General features: G+C 54.8%; 1 protein-coding gene across 1 annotated transcript in view; it reads right to left on the bottom strand.

Annotated features, from left to right (window-relative positions):
• Positions 1 to 3,229, bottom strand: part of TBX4 (T-box transcription factor 4) — a 46,907-nt gene extending 43,678 nt beyond the window's left edge. The window contains exon 1 of the mRNA XM_069790980.1: positions 2,698 to 3,229. The gene's annotated coding sequence lies outside the window, so the exon portion shown is untranslated. The remainder of the gene's footprint in view (positions 1 to 2,697) is intronic.
• Between the last annotated feature and the right edge of the window lie 16,749 nt (positions 3,230 to 19,978).

Raw genomic sequence — 19,978 nt, 5'->3', positions numbered from 1 at the left:
ACGAGCCCCCGGTTAGACGCGCCATGGTCACCGGCGCTGCTGGATAACCTTGGCCGAGGGCCGGAGGACACAGCCCCAGAGAGAAGGGACTCGGGCAGTGGCGTGGGATGGGGCGGCAGCCCAACATGCGCACCGAGAGGGGAGAGCAGCCCCGCGGCAGCTCGGCATCCTGCGGGGACCTCGGTGGAGCGGGAGGAGGACGCGTGGAACCTCCTGGATAAGCTGGTCTGCAGCACATGGGCTACGAGCAAAACCGAGACGCACATAAATCCACCGAGTGACAACATTGCAAGTCATTTCTCACCAGGCAGGAAGAAAAGAGGAGAGGCTTGTCTCAGAAGCCTTGCATCAGAGCAAGAAACTGCCTTAAGGTATTGCAAAACTAGCCCGGCGCACCCTCAGAGCAACGCGTTGTGGCTCGGCACGCCGTACTTGGCATCATCCACCCATCACTGTGCAGGGGACGAGGGGCTCGGGGCAAGTCCTGCCCAAAGTAATTATTTAATTTGTGCTGGGGATGAGGAGGAGGTTATTGCTATGGGAAATCGCTGTCCTCCAGGGTGAGCAGAGGAAAATGCTGGTCCAGGTGAGAAATTCCCAGCAGGAGGGATGAAGGCAGCCAGCTGCCAGCACCGTTTCTGCCCTGGAGCTGGGCGCAGACCCCGTCCAAGCCCCTGATGTGGCACAGCTCCCTGTTCTGCCACAGCAGCCGGGGGTGGTGGGGTCGAACAGTCACGTTTAAACATTTCACCCTAACGTGGATCCTCGCCTCGGGGTCAGACCCCACCGACCAACAGCCCGAGCAAGGCAGCACAGCAACGCACGAATGGGTGCCAGTAGTGCCTGGTGAGCACTGCCACGCTTTGGGACAGAGGCTGCAGCCCATGCTCCCGCTGTTTCTCTTAGTGTCCCAGTCGCTATTTAGGCAAAAGCATCATCTCGGTCACTGGCAAAGCCACCGCATCCCAGACCAGCGCGTGCAAGCCCTTGCTCCCCGCCAGAGCCCACGGCTCTTCTTGGCCAGTCCCTTTCCACCATGGTGTTGCCCAGAGGGAAACCTCCTCCTCCTCCTCCCTGGGCTGGGGTCAGACCCCGCAGCACGGCCGCAGGTCAAAGCAGGGCTCGGCGATGTAGCTGCGGGTGGGGGGGACACCCACTCTTTTGGGCTCGCGGAAAACACGAAGCCAGGAGCAAACGGGGACCCTGGGGATTTAAACACTTGCCAGATGCCTATGATAGCCGTGCATCATGCTCCTGGGGGTCAGTCCTGTCTTGGGTCCTTGCTAAATCACCCAGGGCAGATTTAAGGGGCGTGAGGTTTTCGGGGCGCGGGAAGGCAGCCGTGATTTAAAAGGGCGGAGGGGAGCGGCCAGCCTCCGAGCGTAGGGGCTCACGGGGCAGAGCAGAGCGGCACAAACACGCGTCCAGATGTGGAGCTGCCGGTGAGGAGGCGGCCGGACGGGATGGAGGAAGGCGAGGTGAGAGGCAGATGGGAGCGGGGAGGAAGAGAGCTGCTCGGGTCTGGGGAGCAGGAGGCTGCTGCGGAGGGAAGGGGCCACCTCGGGGAGGGGTTTTGCTTCGCAGGGCAGCGCGATGACCTCGGGTTTCTGCCCCGCAGATGAGGGGGGAGAAGCTGCGGGGCCAAGCCCAGCCCTGGGAGGCTGCAGAGCTGCTGGGGAGCTGGCAGTGGGGAGGGAGGGAGGGAGAGAAGGGGGAATAAAAGGTCCTTCCTAGGAAGCAGGTCGGCAAACCCCATCAAAATTCACCACCGCATCCCTCTGCCGTCAGGACGCACCGGGATGGGATTTCCCCAAGAGGCAAATCCTCAGCTTGAGTTTGGTTCCCCATCACCCTGCTCATCAGGCAGCCACCCCACATCGCCAGCCGGCCTCCGGCATGTGGCGGCTCGCTCCCTGCTCAGTCGCATCCCTCCCACGCCTCCGTCCTGCTCCCGGGACGCTGCGATGAAACACATTCCTCAGGCTGCAGCGGGGCAGGGCCAGGCCTGGGACAAATGCTGTTCTCCATTTTGGGCATTTTCCTCCTCGCCCAGCGAGCGGGGTCGCACTGAAAGCAGAGCACAGCCTTCGGGGTGGCTTTGCCCCCATAGTAAAGGGGGGGGGGAGAGCTGCAAAAAGGCATTACGCTCCCATTCCTGGGGCAGGGGGGAGGGTTCTCAATAGGAGCAAATGGGAAGGGAAACGATAGCCAACTGGGATGGGGCCCAGAAGGTGGGAATTTCCTCCTCATGGGACATGACTTGCTGTGGAACCCCAAATGCTGTAGGTAGGAGGGAAACTGGAGAGAGGGGAAAGATGAAGCGCTGGAGCGGAGTGTGCTCCCTCTCCTCCATCTGCCCCTGGCTCCAGCGAGGAGAGAAAGGATGGCTGAGATTCATTAAATAAAGAGACAGGAAAACCTTGCTTAAGGAGCTGTCTGGGAAAGAGGCCATTTCAGGCCTGCTGTATGGAAGTGCCAGCGATTTGGGGCCAGAATAGACAATTGCTAAATATTCCTCCGGGCTCTGCTGTGCAGGGAGCTGCTCTCAAGCGTACCAGTTACAGAAAGTTGTGGGGAGCTTAATGGTGCTTTTCTGCCTGGGATGGGAGACTAAGGTGGCTCCATCAGGAGAACGGAAGGAAAAAGATCCCCCAAATTAGCAGTTTTCCTTCTCACATAGGAGCTCAGGGCACTGACCTGGTGGTGCAGCGAGGCCAGGGCAGCTCCACCTGGAGGGAGGGCATCGTGTGGCCGCAGCTGCGGTGAATGATGTGGGCACACGCGTGTCACCGTGCAGTGGGAACAGCGAGAGGGATGGAAAAGGGGCTTCTTGGTCCATCTGCACCTGTCATAAATCAATAGGATGAAATCTGGGGAGAAGCAGGAGCAGTGGGGACAGCAGGAGATGCTGCTTTTGCCCCCCCCCCCCCGGAGCCCTGTTGCTCAGCACAGCAGGATGGAGAAGGTTTGCACCACCGAGCTTCAGCACAACCGCTGCCATGGAGGGAGATCAGGGGCTTCTGCCCCTGCCGTTCCCCACACTTAGCTGGAAGCCAGCTCCGGGAGGGGTGAAGGGGGGTCTGCCCTGGACCCCAGCCATCACTCCACCACCACGAGCACGTGCCCAGGCTGGCAGCAGGGACACCTCTCCGATCCTGACGCAGAGAAACCAGGAGCTGGGGGTCCCATTCCTCCTCTCACCTGTTTTGCCGTGTTCCTCACTGCTCTGGATTGAACCTTCAGCCCTAGAAAGTGTAAAAAACATGGATAAGAAATGTTGGTGAGTGCTCTATGTACAAGCATCCTTCTCTGCGCGCGAGAGATACTCAGCGCTTCCAGCAAAGGAGGACGCTGCGGTTTTGCCTCTGTGCTGGTGCCACCGACACAGCGCAGAAAAGCCACAGAGCTCAAGATAAATGCCCTGCAACAGACGAACTCAGCCGGGAACACCTGATACTCATTCCCACAAGGTTATGGTAAAGGTTGGGAAACGAAGGAAGTGCCGCACTGGCATGCTGGCAGCAAATCAAAGCAAATGACATTAATTAAAGCATATGTTAGGAATAGGAAATTAAGCTAAAGCAACATTTCATCTGTGGCGTCTTCTCCGGGCACTTTAGAAAGGGTATAAGTTTACTGTAGAGAAAGAGAAATGAGGAGGCTGGTGCAGAGGATAGATGTGCGGGAAGTTAAAAGAATTAGAGGAGAGTTTTAAAAGCTTTAGACTACACACTCAAGGTCATGTTCACTCTCTGTATTTATTTTGAATTGTGAGTGAATGGGAGGACTGAGAGCACTGGCTGGCACTGCAGGGAGCCTTGGGCTAATGAAGACCCTGGCCTTCTCAGCAAGGGGGCTCAGCCCCCAAATCCCGACCCTCCGCACTCCTCCCTGCACAGCTGCACCAGGCGCAGACGACCTTGCCACCCGTTTGCCCAGTTTTGCAAAAATACTCGTTCTTCCCCAGTTCTGCTTTTCTCCAGCTCACTCAGACCTAGCACTTACCAAAGCTCAGCACCCTGCCCTGGGCCCCCAGGGATAGGGGGCACCACTGTCCCCTGCACAGTGGGGAAACTGAGGCACAGCGCAACAAACAGTTTGGGCGTGCAGCGGGCAGGGGGAAGCACAAGGAGCCCCCCCAGGCCCTCCCGTGCTGGGTCTGTCTCAGCCGTGGGCCATTCCTCCTTCTCCCGCCCTCAGGGCTGGTGGCGATGCTGCAGTCCCGACCCACTGGGTGCGTTTCTGGGGCCGTACTGACTCACCAGCCGTCTGTGTCATCCCAGGTCACCCAGCTTTTTTTAATCAGCTGTTTCAGGGCTCACTGCCTGCCTCGCCTTGCTGGGGCTGCGGACGGGGCCAGCCCGTGGCCATTTTGCCGCTCCACGTGGCCTCTGAGCTGGCTCGCCGCGAGCACCGGTGCACGCAGGTGCCCGATGTCAAAGGGCATCAGGGACCCAGATGTCCCTATGGAGGGGGGGTGACGTCCCCACTGCCCAAACTGTGCTGGAAGCCATGATGTGCAGCAGGACTGGAGAATGGCAGGCTTTCCACCCGGTGCCCTGACCCGTGCCCCGCTGCATCCACCACGCAGCCGAGGTGGCTGTGGTGCGCGCGGGGGAGCGACGGGCAAAGTCAACGCTTGAATAACGAGCTCCGAGTGAGAGAAACCGGGCAGCAGCCTGACCCCAGGCACGCTCCTCCCGCACGCCGCTCTGCTCCCAAACCGGCTGCTTTTTTCCCCCCCGGCACCATAAATTGCACGCTGGGTCCAGTGGTCCTCGCGCGGTTGTCCACCACCTCCCCGCCGCGGGTGTCCCTGGGATGAGTTACGAGGAGCGAGCGCCGCAGCCAGGGCTTTGCTCCAGAGCCCCAACACAGCTCCCTCCACATGCGTGCGCCAGAGCCCTTTTCCTCCCATTCCCACCCGGGACCACACTGCTGCCCTGGGGGGCTTCACCCCACGGGACCCCTCTGCTTCATGGCTTTCCAAGGAGGGCTGGCCACAGCACGGTGTTTACCTAGGGCGAGCGGGCAGATGGCTTGCTGACAAGCTTCAAGGAACACCTTGTAGCAGTTGCGGTGATTCCCGAGATCCGTTGCTTCCCATTTCAATTCACACATCATGATTTCTAAACCTCAGCTCCTACCTTCCCAGCAGAGCTCTCCACCTCCGCCCCGGCTGCGCGCACTCGCTGCCGGCTCGGGAGCGACGGAGAAGGGGGACCCGCAGCAGCAGCAGCCGTCCTGTCTCTGACACTGCCTCCTTCGATGGCCCAGGGCAAGTCCCTTAACCTGCCAAAGAAAGGGGCACAAGCAGTACAGAAGCAGCACGGGGGTTGGAAAGCACTTTGAGGATGTAAGGGGCTGCCAAGTGTTTCTTAGGGATGAAAAATTCTTTTCCCATCACTGCCTCTGGCTGAATAATGGATGCAACCGTATGGACTGAAAACAGGGGGTAGTGGGATCTGAGGTCAGCACGTGTGGGTCTCTCCTGCTCTTGATGCAGAGCATCTCCACTTGGGACAAGCCCCTGCCATCCACTGCGGAGGACCGGCACCGAGCCATCCCTGCCAGGCTGCGGGAGCCTGGTCAGCCCCCGATGCCAATGGGCATGAGCTCACAGAGGCAAAAATGGAGCTGGGACCGAGCTTGGCCACAGCAGCTCCTAAAACCAGCGCAGGTTTGTTCAGCAGGAGGCTCGCACCCAGCCTCCCCACCTGGGGCCAGCGTCCCCCGGGGAATTGCTCTCAGGGCCTGGTGGGACCCCAGAGCCAGATGCGGTTGTGGGGGCCTCTGTGCTCCCACCGAATCCCCCGAGCATGAACCAGAGCATCTTGCGCTTGTATACATTCCCCTGCCCTCTCTGTGCTGCTCTGGTAGAGTCTTCGCCTCAGGGTGATAAAAGGAGTATGTTTTTCCAATTAAAAGAGCCAAATGCGTTTTCCTGCCAGTATTTAGTCCAGCCTAACATGCGATGTCTACATTTTAACCTTGAAGAAGCCTCTAGAGACGCTGCAAAATAAATCAATACTAGTCCACTTGCTAGAAAACAGAACCAATAAATAACTTCAGAACAGGTTTTCTGTTTACCGTATGAAATTCCCATTCTTGGCCATGCTCTTCAAAACAGCATCTCAAAAGAAAATAGAAAAGAAAAACAACCCCCCAAACCCTTAATTAGCGGCGCAGCGTGAGGCTCGCCAGCCAGGCAGAGCTGGTTTCAGGTTGCAGGTGCAGGGCCAATTCTCCGCTGACCTCTGGGCTGGGATTTGGGATTGAGATTGCCTGTGCGATGGTTTAAAAATATTAAATAAAAACATAAAAAAAACCAACTCCAAACATCCTGCATGACTTCTATGGCATGGAAGGTGCTGGAACAAAACTAGTGCCCGGCCACCTAGACACACGTATCCCCAGCCTGACCCACAGCTCCATGTGCTGTACCCGGGGCCCCTCGAGCCCATCCCAGGCACAGGGGTCTGCACCTCATGAGCATCTGGAGGTTTTCACCCGGTGTCATTGATGTGTCCCCAAACATGCCAAATAGCAAGGGACAACCGTGGCGCTCAACCTGCTGCCTCTGCTCTGCCCAAGTCACCCAGTCCGGGGCCAGCCGGGCATTCACCAGTTCTTCCTCTTTTATGACAATAATGAACGTGGCTTTAGCATAAAATAAGATTTACAGGAGCTATTAAAAGGAAACTTAAGGGCATTTTTCTGCACCCTGTTGCAGAGAGATTTCATGTGGGAGGCAGGTGGGGTCTCCAGGACCCCGGCAGGGAGGTGCTGCCCTGGACCAGGCACATGTGTGCAGGGGCAGGCAGTGATGCACAGGCAGCGGGCAGGCAGCGGGGACCCGCCTGTGCACGCAGAGGTTTGCAAACCCTTCCTCATACACACACAGCGCGCAGCAGCGGGATAAACCACTGACAGCCAGCGTTGCCATTAACAGTCTGTGCCGGTGCCACCAGAGCTGAAGCGAGCGCACGGTGGGGTCGGGACGCACAGGGGCATCACCCACAGGGACGAGCCCATGGCATCCTCCGCACAGGGGCAGATCACAGCCCAGAGTGCTACGGTGCTGCACCCTATGGCCTGGGCTGGACAGACGGACACACAGAGCCCCAGACCACTGCAATGGGAAGGGCAGCAGGGGGCAACTCTCTGGCTCCCCAGCCTCCCACCCCAGCACAGTGGGGACATAACACCTACAGGGAAAACCCATCTACTGGCCGGGGGATAAATTTAAGCCATTTTCTTCATATCCCTCTATTTCTGTTCCCCTCCCCTGAGGCTCCTTGTTGTCAGCGTGCATTATGCAGCCAGGACAGCTCTATTAGTCATACGCTTAATGACTGGAAAAACACATGCAGCCATTATTAGCAGGGCTGAGCTGCACACGCATGGTCCGCTCTGGGAGGACAAGCCCTGGCAGCACAGGGTAACCTGATGGAAAAGCATCCGGGGGAAGCAGTGCCCTGCAGGGACCCCGGGAGCCAGCCCCAGAAGGAAGCGCGAGGGGTTTTTATGTGGAGATTCAACAGCAAAATCTCTGCTTGTCCCATCCCAGCTTGGAGCTGCTCCTCCCAGAGTGGGATACTTGTTTCCTCGGGGGCAGAAGCAGCTGACATCTCTCTGGGCTCTGCCTCTAAAGCACTGACCACATCCTGGGAACATCAGATCTCCTTCCCCAAAAACTCCTAGCAGGGAGGAACAGGACCAGGAGTTAATCATGGCAGAAAAATCAGCGTAACTGTTACAACCTCAGCATTCAGACTGGTTTGGCACCCACCCCCGTGGCCAGTTTTTCAGAGCAGCTCAGTTTTCACTGAGGCATTGAAAGTCGCTGAGGTCTCGGAGAGCAGCAGCCTTGACGCCAAGCTCTTCCACAACCATCCCCCCAAAGCCGCAAAGGAGAAGGTGCCGAGCACCTGAAATCCCAGCCCTACACCCACCCGCACAGCTTTTATCCCCAAAACCACGGCCAGCAGGACACCAAACCCCTCCAGCCGCAGCCCTATGCCCAGAGGAGCACAGAGCAGGACGGGACATGCCCACGGTGGGTATGAAGGTGGAGTGGCTTCAGGCACTCGCTGCAAGGAGGGTCCACGTCCCTGCAAGTGACCACGACACGCAGAGGATGGGTCCATACGGGTACGCGTGAGCCCTGAGCACATCCGTGGGCTCTGCAGATGGAGGTCTCCGTGCCCTGCAGCAGGAGGTCTGCGGGAAACGGGATGGCAGCAACGCCGGCTTTTTAAAATCAGAGACCAGAAGAGAAACACAGGGGAAAAGGGATGCACAAACCGGCAGCTCATACGTGATGCACCCCGAACGCATCCGGCGCTGCGTTACACGGCTCACGCGTGCACGTCCCTGTCCCGCTTCGGTGCCACGGCTGCAGCCCGAGGTGCCGGCGGCACCGCTGCCACCTCCCCGCTCCTGTCCCTGTCCCAGGCAGCGAGGGGAGAGGGGACAACCTCGCAGTGCCGCTAGTCCAGCCGCATGCATGGTCTATGTCACACTCTCGTCACACGCCTGCGAAAACACACCATGGATATAAACTGGACAGATTTAGCGACTGTGGGGCCTTCTGTTCTTCCTTACATCTCTGGACCATTTCCCCACCCCTTAAATGCTTTACATTATTTATTACATTTCATTTAACCCCAGCCACGTCCTCCAAATAAAATTTATTTTGCAGCTGTCATTCAGGTTTACTCCAGCCTTAACCTCGTAATCCTATTGATTCCCTCATTATTCTCAGAGTGCGGGATTGATTTCATGCCTTCTGTGTTATGGAGAAGCCTTTGCTCATTAATCTCACACACATTTACAAACAGTCGATCCTGGTCATTCATTATTTTCTCATTGCCTACCCAGTCAGACTCACAGACCTCAGCTTGTCTGCTTTGCCTCCTTGTTTTGGGGTATGGATGGAGGCAGTACACAATCCCTCTACTAAAGGGCATCCCCCTGCACCCTCGCAACTTGGGTTTCGGCGCCCCGAGGCAGAGGGTGATGGGCTCCCACGCAGAGGCAGGGTACCAGAAAAGCCCCCGGACTCATGCCCTGCATCACCTTTGGGAGATGCCCCGGGACTGCATCCCGCTCAGAAAGGTCACCGCAACCGACTGGGCTGGGAAAAAACAGAGAACCAGGACAAATCTGGGTCAGAAAGGACCTTGGGGGTCTCCAGACCAAGGCTCTGCACACACCAAGGAGCACTTCAAAGTCAGACCACGACGCTCAGGACCCTTGTGCATGGGGCAGCAGTACCTGTTGCTGGAGACCGCGCTCCGGCTGTGCGCTATAGAGGTACCGCTGACGTACACACGCGTGCACGCCTCCAAACACAACAGAAGTGTGTTATTTATACAGTGTGATTAATCATCCTGAGTATTTAATATAGCCCCATCGGAGTGCACAGCGCTGTACAGTATATGGAGGAAGACATGACCCCTGTCATAGCGGCTTAGAATAAAAAATAGGCAGACACTATAGTTCAGACACGTAATAAATCCCACTGAAGGGCCAATCTCAAATATTTCAGCTGTTTCCCCCTCCCCCCGTAATATATAATTGTCTTTGTTGGATCAATACAGAGGGGCTTTGTGGAAGGAGCACGTTTTAAGGGAAGATTAATGTAGTGAATTATATATGCAGCTAGGAAGAATTCTAATATTTAACTTCCAGGAGGAGAAGGAAGGTTTGTGTGATCGAATCCTCCTTCCAGGATGGGAATACAGCACGTGGTGGTGCAGGCAGGCAGGGGAGGTGTGAGCGCCCTTCGCTCCTGGGAACCCGCTCCTGCGGGACAGTGGCAAGAGCCTTCCCGAAGGGACGGACGGATTCAATTAGCGGTGGAGCTGAAAGCAGCCCAGGCCACGTCAGGGCAGGGATGGTACAGGGCAGGGAGCTCTGCCGGGGCCGGCCAGCCACGCACTGGCACGGCAAGGGCGGCAGCGCGGGCTGCCGTTTCTATTCCCTGGATATTGGCACAGCATAAACCGGCGTGCCTGTGCCGCATCCCTCGGCCCCGCTCCGGCTCCACCTGGGATTTTTGGCAGGTCTTGCCCCATCGCACCTACCTGCAAGGCCATGCCGGACGGTGCCGGCGTGTGCATGGCGCGAGGCCGGCATGCTGTACGGCAGCATCCATCGCATCTCGCCCTCTAGACGCGGCCAGCAGCAAGCAAACAGGGCAGTGCAGCAGGAGCAGGAATTATATCGGTTACTAAACACATATTATTTATCCACGGTAAAGCCCCTGTGATCGTTTCCCTGGGTACATATACACACGCCCCACCCGTTGCTCGGAGCATCGTACACAAATTAATACCCCTAATCTTATTAATGTGTAATGACACGGGGGTTGAGCCCTCCCTCCGGTGAGCGGTGCAGAGCTCACCGAGCCGCACCAGCAACCTCAGCTAGGTGTGCATCACGCAAAGCGCACGGCTATCATATGGAATAAATTTAACTGAATCAAGTTTTGATTAAATGCAATAAATATGATTGATTTGGTTACATACCCTCTGTATGACGGTCCGTTTAATTTATTTTTTCATTCTGAGAAGGGATGTTGCATTGATCCAAAACATTAGCTTTGACCACCACCGTAAATTCCCATTTTTAAGGCGATCCGCAGCAGCCTTATTAATATTTTTACACGTACCCAGCAGTTGCCGAGGTTAACCCTTCAACAACGCGCCCAAATCGTGCTGCGCTGTGGGGGCACAAGGGCTGACCTGACCCAGCACCAGAGGCTGCAGCCAGCGGGGGGGGAAAGTCACATATTTTAATGCCACCGCTGCAAAGCCACCAGCCCTCCAGCAGCTCCTAAACCTGCTCCCAGGACCCCTTAGGGCCTTGAGTCAGCGGCTGCTCCAGGCTGGGCTCCCTCCACGAGCCCTTTGGCAGATGGGAACATGCCCCAGGCGCTGCCGTAGCGTGTCCAGAGCAGGCTGTTTGCTATCTAAAAGCCCACAAAACCCAGCGCACCGCTTGCCCTCCGCGCTGTGCCGGAGTTTGGACCAACACTATTACAGATTTCCTTACAACAGCTTCTATATCTTTCTTTTTAACAAGGGGAAAAAAATGCCCAAATATTTTTTTATATTACTAATAAATTGAAAAAATGCTTTATGTTTTCAATATATTTTCAATTTACTGCCATGGTCAGTATCTTGATTGCTATGTATATTTTATAAGCAACGTCAATGATAACCAGATTTAGCTGTTGGTTTCTCCCTAAATACCGTGTTATCCACCAAAAGCAATCTCTGGTAACACAGCGTCATTAAAAATAATGCTGAAAAGCAGCAGGGAAACACCAAAAGCAAAAAAGAATAAATCGCTTCCAAGCACATCTTGGAGATACTGGAATTTCCGAGGGTTTATTTGGAAGATAAGCTGATTTCTAACACACATTTTAGACAGACTGTGCAATCCCGGTATCCACAAAGCCCTGAAGAAATGCCACGGGCTCATTGCAGGGTCCCCCGGCCCGCAGGAGAAAGGGTTTCTACGCAATTCCACTGAAGACAGAGACAAAAACCACTTTGAGCCCATCCAAGTCCCGGCTTTGGCTGGGAGCTGCGGGGTCCCACCCCATCCCCAGTGGATGGGAACTCACCCGGCTCACGAGTCCTGCAGCCGAGACCTCCTTTGTCTAATTCCCATCTCCCGTGTCATTTTATATCGCTTCTCTCTCCTGCGGGCGTCGTGCCTCGCCGTGCATTGCTTTGCCAGTGCCATTAATACTCTGAACAGCAGCACCCATCTCACTGAGCATTTCGGGTTATTTGTCACCTGCCGGAGCAAACTATGGGAAACCATCTAAATAGCCCCAAAAAAAGCTTTTTTGGAAACTTTTACCAACAGGCAATAGAAAACGCCATGGAGCCATGGGCATCCCAGCTGGGGAGCGGCTGGCTTTTGGGTGCCAGAGGAACAGAGGGGCTGGTTTTGGGGTTTTGGGGTGGGTGCTCCCCGACAGCATCGGGTCTCCGCAGGAGCTGCTGCAGCAGCTGAATCATCTGCAAACAGCCCCACGGTGCAGCTCGCTGGATTAGTACTCTCGCAACCCTAAAAGGACCAAATTTAGTCTATATATTACTGAATAATTTAATTCATGATGAAGTCACTGGCTTAGCAGACTCCAGATATGGATCTGAACAGCCGAGCAGGACGTGTGCTGTGAGGGCGTCTCTAAATACTGAATTATTCAGCAGAAATTTTTCTGCTGTCCTCCCTCCAATCCAGTTAAGCCATATGCTTAATTGCAAAGCACGTTCCCCTTATTTTCACATCACAGTGGGATCTGGGGCTTGGTTCGGCGATGTCTTAGGAAGAACTCAGCTGCAGCAAGGTCTTTGCCTAAGATTTTTCCTACCAGTCCAAAAAGGAGTTAAGGTAATGGCAGCAGTCTGCCCTCGAGGAGCAAAGCTGGAAGGGAGCCACTTTGTCCAGGCTGGGGCTTTCCGCAGGAATGGATCCGACCCACTCGCCCCTTCCTTCTTTCTGGAGACAAACAGCACAAATTCACCCAAACTCACTCAAACCTACATGTCCCCCATCAGGCAAATTTTAGTCTTGTTGCAGGCAGAAGATTTCTCACTCACCACAGCTATCTTTTATGAGCCGGACAGTTTGTCCTCACTGAAGTCATGTCCATCTTTTCCAGTGGTGTTCTGCAACCAGGGTGATTGAGGGAAAGCATCCAAATCACTCAGCAAATGACCCAGCACAGCCCGAAACACCGCAACGCTTCAAATCACAAACAGTTCTCAGCTCTCCCAAACCACCGCCTGAAGTGGGGCTGGGCTGCAGCCCTTTTAATTAATGAATTAATGAATGCTCTACCATTATTTCACAAATTAACCAGAGTCCCAAACTTCCCAAGGCCCTGCAAATGTGACACAGGAGGAGATAAGCCATCGCACTGCCAACATCCAGCGACACAGGGGTGTGCATGGATGGGTGCCAGCACCCAGCACCGTGCACCCAGCGAGCCCCACGCCGCCACAGCCCTGAAAGTAAAAAACCCCCAACACAAAAACACAGCAACTTGAGGGGCTGCCTCCCTCCCTTCACCTTCAACAGGAGCCCAGAGAGCCCCAGCTCAATAGCAGCAAAGTTTTTCCCATGGCATGCTGGCTTTCTTGCTAAAAAAAAAAAAAAAAAAAATTTATTTAAAGCTTTCATAGCTCCTTTTCATCTAATATTTAATGTGCAAGAGTTTCTGCATGCCCAGGTTAGGTAAACATTAGAGAAGATTGTTTATAGAAATTATATACAGAGTGGTGCTGGTTTAATTTATCAAAAAAGGTTTTGTTGAAATGAATTCATTTTACAGTGAAACCCACTTAAACCTGTTAAAGGGGTGACCTTGTTTAAACGAACCTGTTTGTTCTTCACCTCAAAGGACAGCTCGAGCAGCACCACGATACCATCTTCCAGTATAAATATTCCCCTGCTCTCCCGGAGCGCAGAACCTCACCGGCAGCAGCTCTGCCGAGGACAGGGGTACCCGGGTCAGTGGTCCCCACAGGGGATGGGAAGGATGCGGCCGTGGACCTTGCACAAGCCGGGAAGTTTTGGCTGCCGGTGTAATGGTTTAATGCTGCACCTGCCCCGCTCACCCACCTATAACCACTGTTACTATCAGCTTGACCAGATCACTCTTATTTTGGGTAACAATAACAATAATAATAAAAATAAGCCAGTAGCCATTTTTCCCCTCTCCTGAAATTTATTGCAAAGTGGGGAAAAGCAGAATCTCTGCTCTCGCCTCCCCTCTGCTGGCTCTGGCCAGCTGCAGCACTTGACTCGCACCCGGTTTTGCTCCTGCTTTAAGAGTTAAGCACAGCGAGGCCAAACCAGGACTAGGCAGAATACAGGGGGGGAAAAAAACCCATCAGCATTTCTCCCTCATGACACAGGTCAGATTAACAGGGGGAAATTAACACTAGCACATTTAAGAGAGATGAAATGCTTTACAAATGAGCAGATGCATGAATTTGAAGCATGTGGCTGTAAGAGTTAATCTTAGTACGGAGCAATACCGGGAAGCACGTTCATTCATTCATCCATTCAGGAGGTATCAGCCAGGTACGGGGCTTTGCGCAGTTCCCAGAGCCTGGCCTAAAGGTATTTATAGCCTAGAGCTGGGGTGGGGGGGAATCAAACCAGAAAAAAAGGGATGGGATAAGGAAAACTGTGCTTTGGAAGCGATCTACGCAAAATCCACCAAGGCAGAATTAATATTGTCTCATTAACAGAGGGAGCAATTTGAAATTATATGGGAAAGGTGGATAAAACCTGGAAAGCATAAGAGTCAGCTCTGATTTCAAAGTCCATGGGAGCATTCCAAGGCAGAGCTTTAAAATTAGAAACAGCACGCAAAGTTACTTTTCCATTGAAATGTCATGTTTTCCTTGAAAAGAGCTTTTTCCATCTCAAGAACACGTTTTGTCACCGAGCAGTAAGTGCACTTCTCCCGACAGATTTGCTTAAGCAAGAGCTCTTGGAAAAACCAGAGAATCGCATCCGGGCGCTCAGCAAACAAATAAAGGCCAAGGAGTGAAGAGTCTGGGCAGTGCTCTTCCATCCAGGGAGGTTTGCTGCTCATCCTCTAAGCATTAAGAAAAAAAAAAAAGAAAGTGCATCCATCATCCTTAGGCAGCCCAAGTTTCTGACTCAGCCCCTCCGCTCCCCTGCACTGCCCATACGGCTCCTTTCAGGGCAGCGAAGACGCCCCACGCTGCCCAAAAGGGTGTTTGGGAGCTTTTTCCCAGAGGGCAGACACGGCTTGTACCAGAGTGCGCTGCGTATCTGGTATTTCTCACTTGAGGAAGAGCCAAGAAGGAAGAGCAAATACAACCACTGACTCCAAGAGTCTTTCCAGTAAATCCACAGAAATTGCCATCAGCTGAATCCAGGTCTTGCCTCCAGCCTAAAACATGAGGTTCAGGTCCTCAAGCTCCTGCCCAAAGCAGCACTGTTGAGGTGAAATCACTTGTGCGTGAGCCAGGAGGGAGCAGACCCCTTCGCTTGGACTGTGGGAGAGCCCCAGCACTTTGGGCAGCGGTCCCTCTGTAACAGCAGGGATCCACCAGCATCACCCGAGCTGTGACGGACACAATAACCACCCTGCTGGCCAACACCACCACAGCTCTGCCGAGCACTGCGTTACTCACCGTCCTCCTGTTCCCAGAGGATCTAAATGCCTAACCCCACAAGCGCACTCTGGGTGGATCCCCAGCGTCCCCCCAGAACTGGGTATGTGACAGCAGGTGTCACCCACCGCTCCGTGTGCTTGTCCTCAGCCACGCCGCAGAGTGCTATGGGGGAAAAGAAGAGATTTAGGTAAGTGGGAAGGTAAAAAGGGGATGCAAAACTCTGAGAGGTCACTGGCCCCTGCCTCAGAGGTGATCCCACTCCCCACCACAAGGCTGAGCCTTGTGCTAGCGGGACAAAAAGCGTCTGGAGAAAGAGCATCCCTGGCCTGTGCCCCCCCAGGCAGCCCTGTACCACCACGCTTTCCTGGGAAGCCACAGACCCATTGCGGGGGTGGACTCCCAGCACACAGAGGGGTTGCTGGAGGCCAGACCCTCCCAGTGCCCGGGGAAGCGGCTCCCACTGGGCTGGCAGGTGCTGCTGGGACACAGCCCTCCTTGTCCCGCCTGCGCCTCTCCCTCCGGGCCACCCCGAGACAGCCCCGCTTTGAAGCCATGCCGGAGCTGGCGGCAGTATCGGTGCCGGAATAAGATGGCTTTTAAACTCAAAGTGAGATGAAAAGCAGCCGGAAACGCATCTAACGGGTGACTGGAGGGCTAAGCCTGCTTTTCTCATGCTCGCTTATCCCGGGCTGCTCCGCCAGAGCCCAGGTCCCTGGGGAGCAGCTTTCTCAAGCTCTGCTGCCTGCCCCAGTCCTTTGCTGCTCACATCCCTCCTCTGCTGAGAGGTGAAGCAGCAACAGACTTTCAGCAGAGATGTAAAAAACCCATTTTTTGTCATTAAAGCTCCCGTGGAGTTTCCTGCCAAGACTCCCAGGAGCCCAATCCAGGCCCTGAAGCACTTGCCGAGATGCTTCGCCCCAGGAACAGCCACGGTTCTGGAACAAGGGGGACTCCTGCATTGCTTCTTGGAGTGATTTGGAAGGAGAAATGGGAGACACGGAGGCCTGTCACTGCCCGGCATCTAGCAGCGTTCAGCAGGCATGCATGGCACCAACAGGGCAAAACAATTCCCTTCCCCAAAGCGATCCAGGCTAAACCCACAGTTCCCATGTTTTCTGGGCACGGACCACCTCTACTGCTAAATTCTTAACTGAGCATCCTATAAAACTCTGCCAAGACACCCCGTTCCCTGCAGCGGCAGGCCACTGGCCAGCCGAGAGCAAGAGCCGACAGAGAGCAGAGCTGCCGGGGATGAGCACCGCAGCCCCACGGGGCTGGTGCCGATCCGGAACGGAGCACATCGCCACGTACCCGCTGCTTAACGAGGGGAGACATGAGGAGCACCCCTGGGCAACATCAGCTGAATCACTGCACTAACAGAGTGACCAAAGCTTTAAATCAGGTTTAAAATAGCCAAGGACCTTGAATGGCTTTTTACCTATTAGATTTCTGCTCTCCCACCCATTAACCTTAATGGAAATGGCTCTGAGAAAAGCAAACCCAAAAAGCCACGGCTCCGCAGGGACGCAGCCGGGAGGGCTGAGCACCCACAGCAGCAGCTCGGAGCTCATTGGAAAGAGTTTCTTCGCCCAGAGACTGCGTGGGACCCCTGCAAGGGGCTGCTCCTGGCATTAGGAACACAGGAGGCCAGGAGAAGCACGGTTCTAATGAGATTTGTACTAATTCACGTGATTGTTTATAAGAACAACGCCGCACTAAGCCTGTTAAGCCATTCTGGCTGGCCAGAGCTATCAGCGCCGGGCTGGCCCGGCAAAGCCACCGCTCAGCTGTGCACCCTCCAAAGCCTGAGGTTCACTCAAAGAAGCAGGGCACAGATTTTGCCTAGAACACAGCATGCAGAGAGAAATCTTCATCATTTCTCCTAACCAGAGCCCTCAGAAAAAAAAAAATCTCACTCTGGTTTGATGAGGATGCCCTCCCTGTACAGTGCCAGGCTCTATAACCCAGCAAAAGCAAGCGTTGCACCCATGCATGCTCTGCAGGGCACATGCAGCTGGAAGAGCAAAGCAGGAGCAGCCCCAGGGCTTTTCTACATCCCGCAGCTGCAAATCCACCATCATCTCTGGGCTTCTCACTTGGTTCTCAATCAAGAATTTACAGAACCAAAGGGCAGCTGAAGAAGCCCATGGGGGCCAACCCACCCCAGTAACTCGCTCCCTGCCCCATGGGTCACAGCTTGCACAAAACGGTGGCATCTCAGAGATGCGCCTGACTTTCCTCTCACCACCCTGATGGAGGAAACTGCTGTTGTTGTGTGTTCCTTTTTTTTCTTTCTCTTCTCTTAACTGAAAATCGTCTGAGCCCTCCACACAATGGTCCCAGCAAAGTAAAAGGTTACCCCAGTAATCAGCCCTGTGGTGCCAAAGAGTCTGCACCAAATTCAGCTCTGGCCTCCCCGGCTCTGGGGGAAGCAGACATAAATACGGGTCTCTAATCTCAGACGTGCTCGCTGATAATCTGCTCTGCAATTTGCAGATAGTATAGTCTGAGCACTCGCAGGCTCCAGGGACGCGCGGGGAGGGAGGACCCAGGTCCTCTCCGAGGGCTTGGTCTGGTCGTGCATCTTTCTTGCAAACCACCCACAGCACACGCGGCCACCAAGGCGCCCGGGCCTGATCCTGCACCCCGAGAAGTGGGAGTTTTGGCCTTGGATTTATGGCAGTCAGTTGGGAAATCATAAACAGTGCTTTCCCATTCCAGAGGCATCAAAAGCATTGCTGGGATCTCAAAGCAGCTGGACCTCACAGAGGGGAGCAGCGAGATGGGGGGTGGTGGGACCCCCCCAGTCCTGAAATGGGGTCCCAGCAAACCACACCAGGTCACTGGGCAAGCAGGTGAGCTGCAAAAGCCACTTTTTTGCCACAAGTATCCCAGGGTCAGGTTCCCTCCTACCACCCCTGTCCAAGGGACCTGGCCCAGCAATAAAGAACCTCCCAGTGCTCCCCATCATTGCTGCCCCCAGTGGGGGCTTGCTCGGCCCCTCTCTCACGGCCAGGGCAGCCTCGTGCCCTGGCCCACTCTTGACCAACACCAGTCACAACACTCACCAGTCTCCCCAATAAGACTTCTTCCCCTCTTCGATGAACGGGCCAAAAGGAGGAAATCATCCTCCTGTTCCCAAGGTGGGGCACAGGCACAGGACCCCACCACCCACCTGGGGAAAGAGCAGGATTTCCCCTTGTGTCACCAAAGCGCAGCACGCGACAGTACAATAGCAAGACAATTCTCTCAGGAAAACAGATTTCTGCCCACTTCTCCCCCCACCCCAGGAAAATGGGCATTTCATGCAGGGCTTCATGTAGGCGAAGAGCTCCGGCTGCCCGGTCTGTCAGCCTGAGGCTGGTCCTGACCCAGGGGGATACGTCTCTGCTTGAAAACAACAACTGGGAAAAAAAAAACCAGTCCAGCTGGGACAAAAATCCCTGCAAACGCTCCCTCTCGTGGAGGCTAATTCTCCCGCCATCTGGGAGACCAGGAGAGGTCTTGCCCCCAAAACTGTCCCAAGGCTGAGGGGTTCTGCAAGAATGAGGGGTCAGTGGGAGCTGGTGACACGCTCCCTCGCACCACTGGGCACCGGTGGGGACCTCCGGCGTGAGCAGGGGAGAGTGGGTGTGCGATGGGGCGAGCTCAGGGCCGGCTGCACGGCCATACCCATTATTCGGCGATCCCAGACACTTCTGATACTTTAACACCCAAACCACCTTCCCTACACGCTGACACAGGGAGAAAGCACACGTATTTTAGCACTTGAGGGAGCAGAGGGAAAGCTGGGGATACCTGTTGGTATTTACCTTGGCCAAACCCCGTTGCGTGCGATTTGTCTCTTTTAAAGCCATTTTGAGGGTGCCCCCAAGCCCTGCCATAGCGTGGGCAGGGAGGACAGCTCTCGAGCTGGAGCAGAGCAGGGACAACAGCATTGCAATGTCTCCACCGGCTCATTGTTTCCCAGCCTGGGGAATTATTTCCCAAAAGTCTTTAACCAATTCCCCCCAACTGCATAGGATTTTGCACTGACAACACCTTTCTGCTGGGAACCGAGCCAAGATCTCCACAAGGTCATTTTGCAAAGACAATTAGGTAGTCCCTCGACAGTGCTGTCTCATTTTAATTAGATCTTATTTCCAAAGAATTACCGAGCATGCCAGGCCCAAGGCTGAAGGCAAGGACCATTTACAGAAATCAATGGGAGGCAAAAGACAGATGTACCTGTGCTTATGTCACAGTTACAGCAATGCCAACTTGGTGAGGGGAAGAAGCAGCCTCTCTCGCATGATTTCATCCCTTAATACTTTGGGCAATATAAAGCCCAACATGCAGAAGACAGACCATCACTTCTGGCTGGTTTGTTGTGCTCAGGTGCCTCAGAGCAAGCATCCCCCATTTTCTGAGGGGGTCTATAGGTATAACACGTACATTTTTGGCAGAACCCACAAAGCTGGGGAACGGCACCACGCCCTTGTCAATCCATGGGACAGCTGCTCACACGCATACACGCAGGACACACATATAGAAAAAGTGAACACGTACCCACGCAGCAGCCCTCAGCGAGGTGCACCACGGCGGTACAAGCGGTCGGGCCCAGGCTGCGACAGCAGGGAACAGATGGACCAGAGACCGGGCACAACCTGGGGGGGGTGGCTACTGCCGCAGACTCCCCCACACCTCTGCCGTCTGTGGGAAGCCAAACCCCCACAATAATCAGCACTGCCGCAAGTATGGGCTGCTGTGCAGCTGCCTGCCCCTGCTGGGAATCTCCCGAGGAGCCCCACCAC

This window comes from Haliaeetus albicilla, chromosome 9 (assembly GCF_947461875.1).
Source record: "Haliaeetus albicilla chromosome 9, bHalAlb1.1, whole genome shotgun sequence".
NCBI lineage: Eukaryota > Metazoa > Chordata > Aves > Accipitriformes > Accipitridae > Haliaeetus > Haliaeetus albicilla.
The sequence above is the reverse complement of the archived record's forward strand: the minus strand, read 5'-3'. Positions and strand labels throughout refer to the sequence as shown.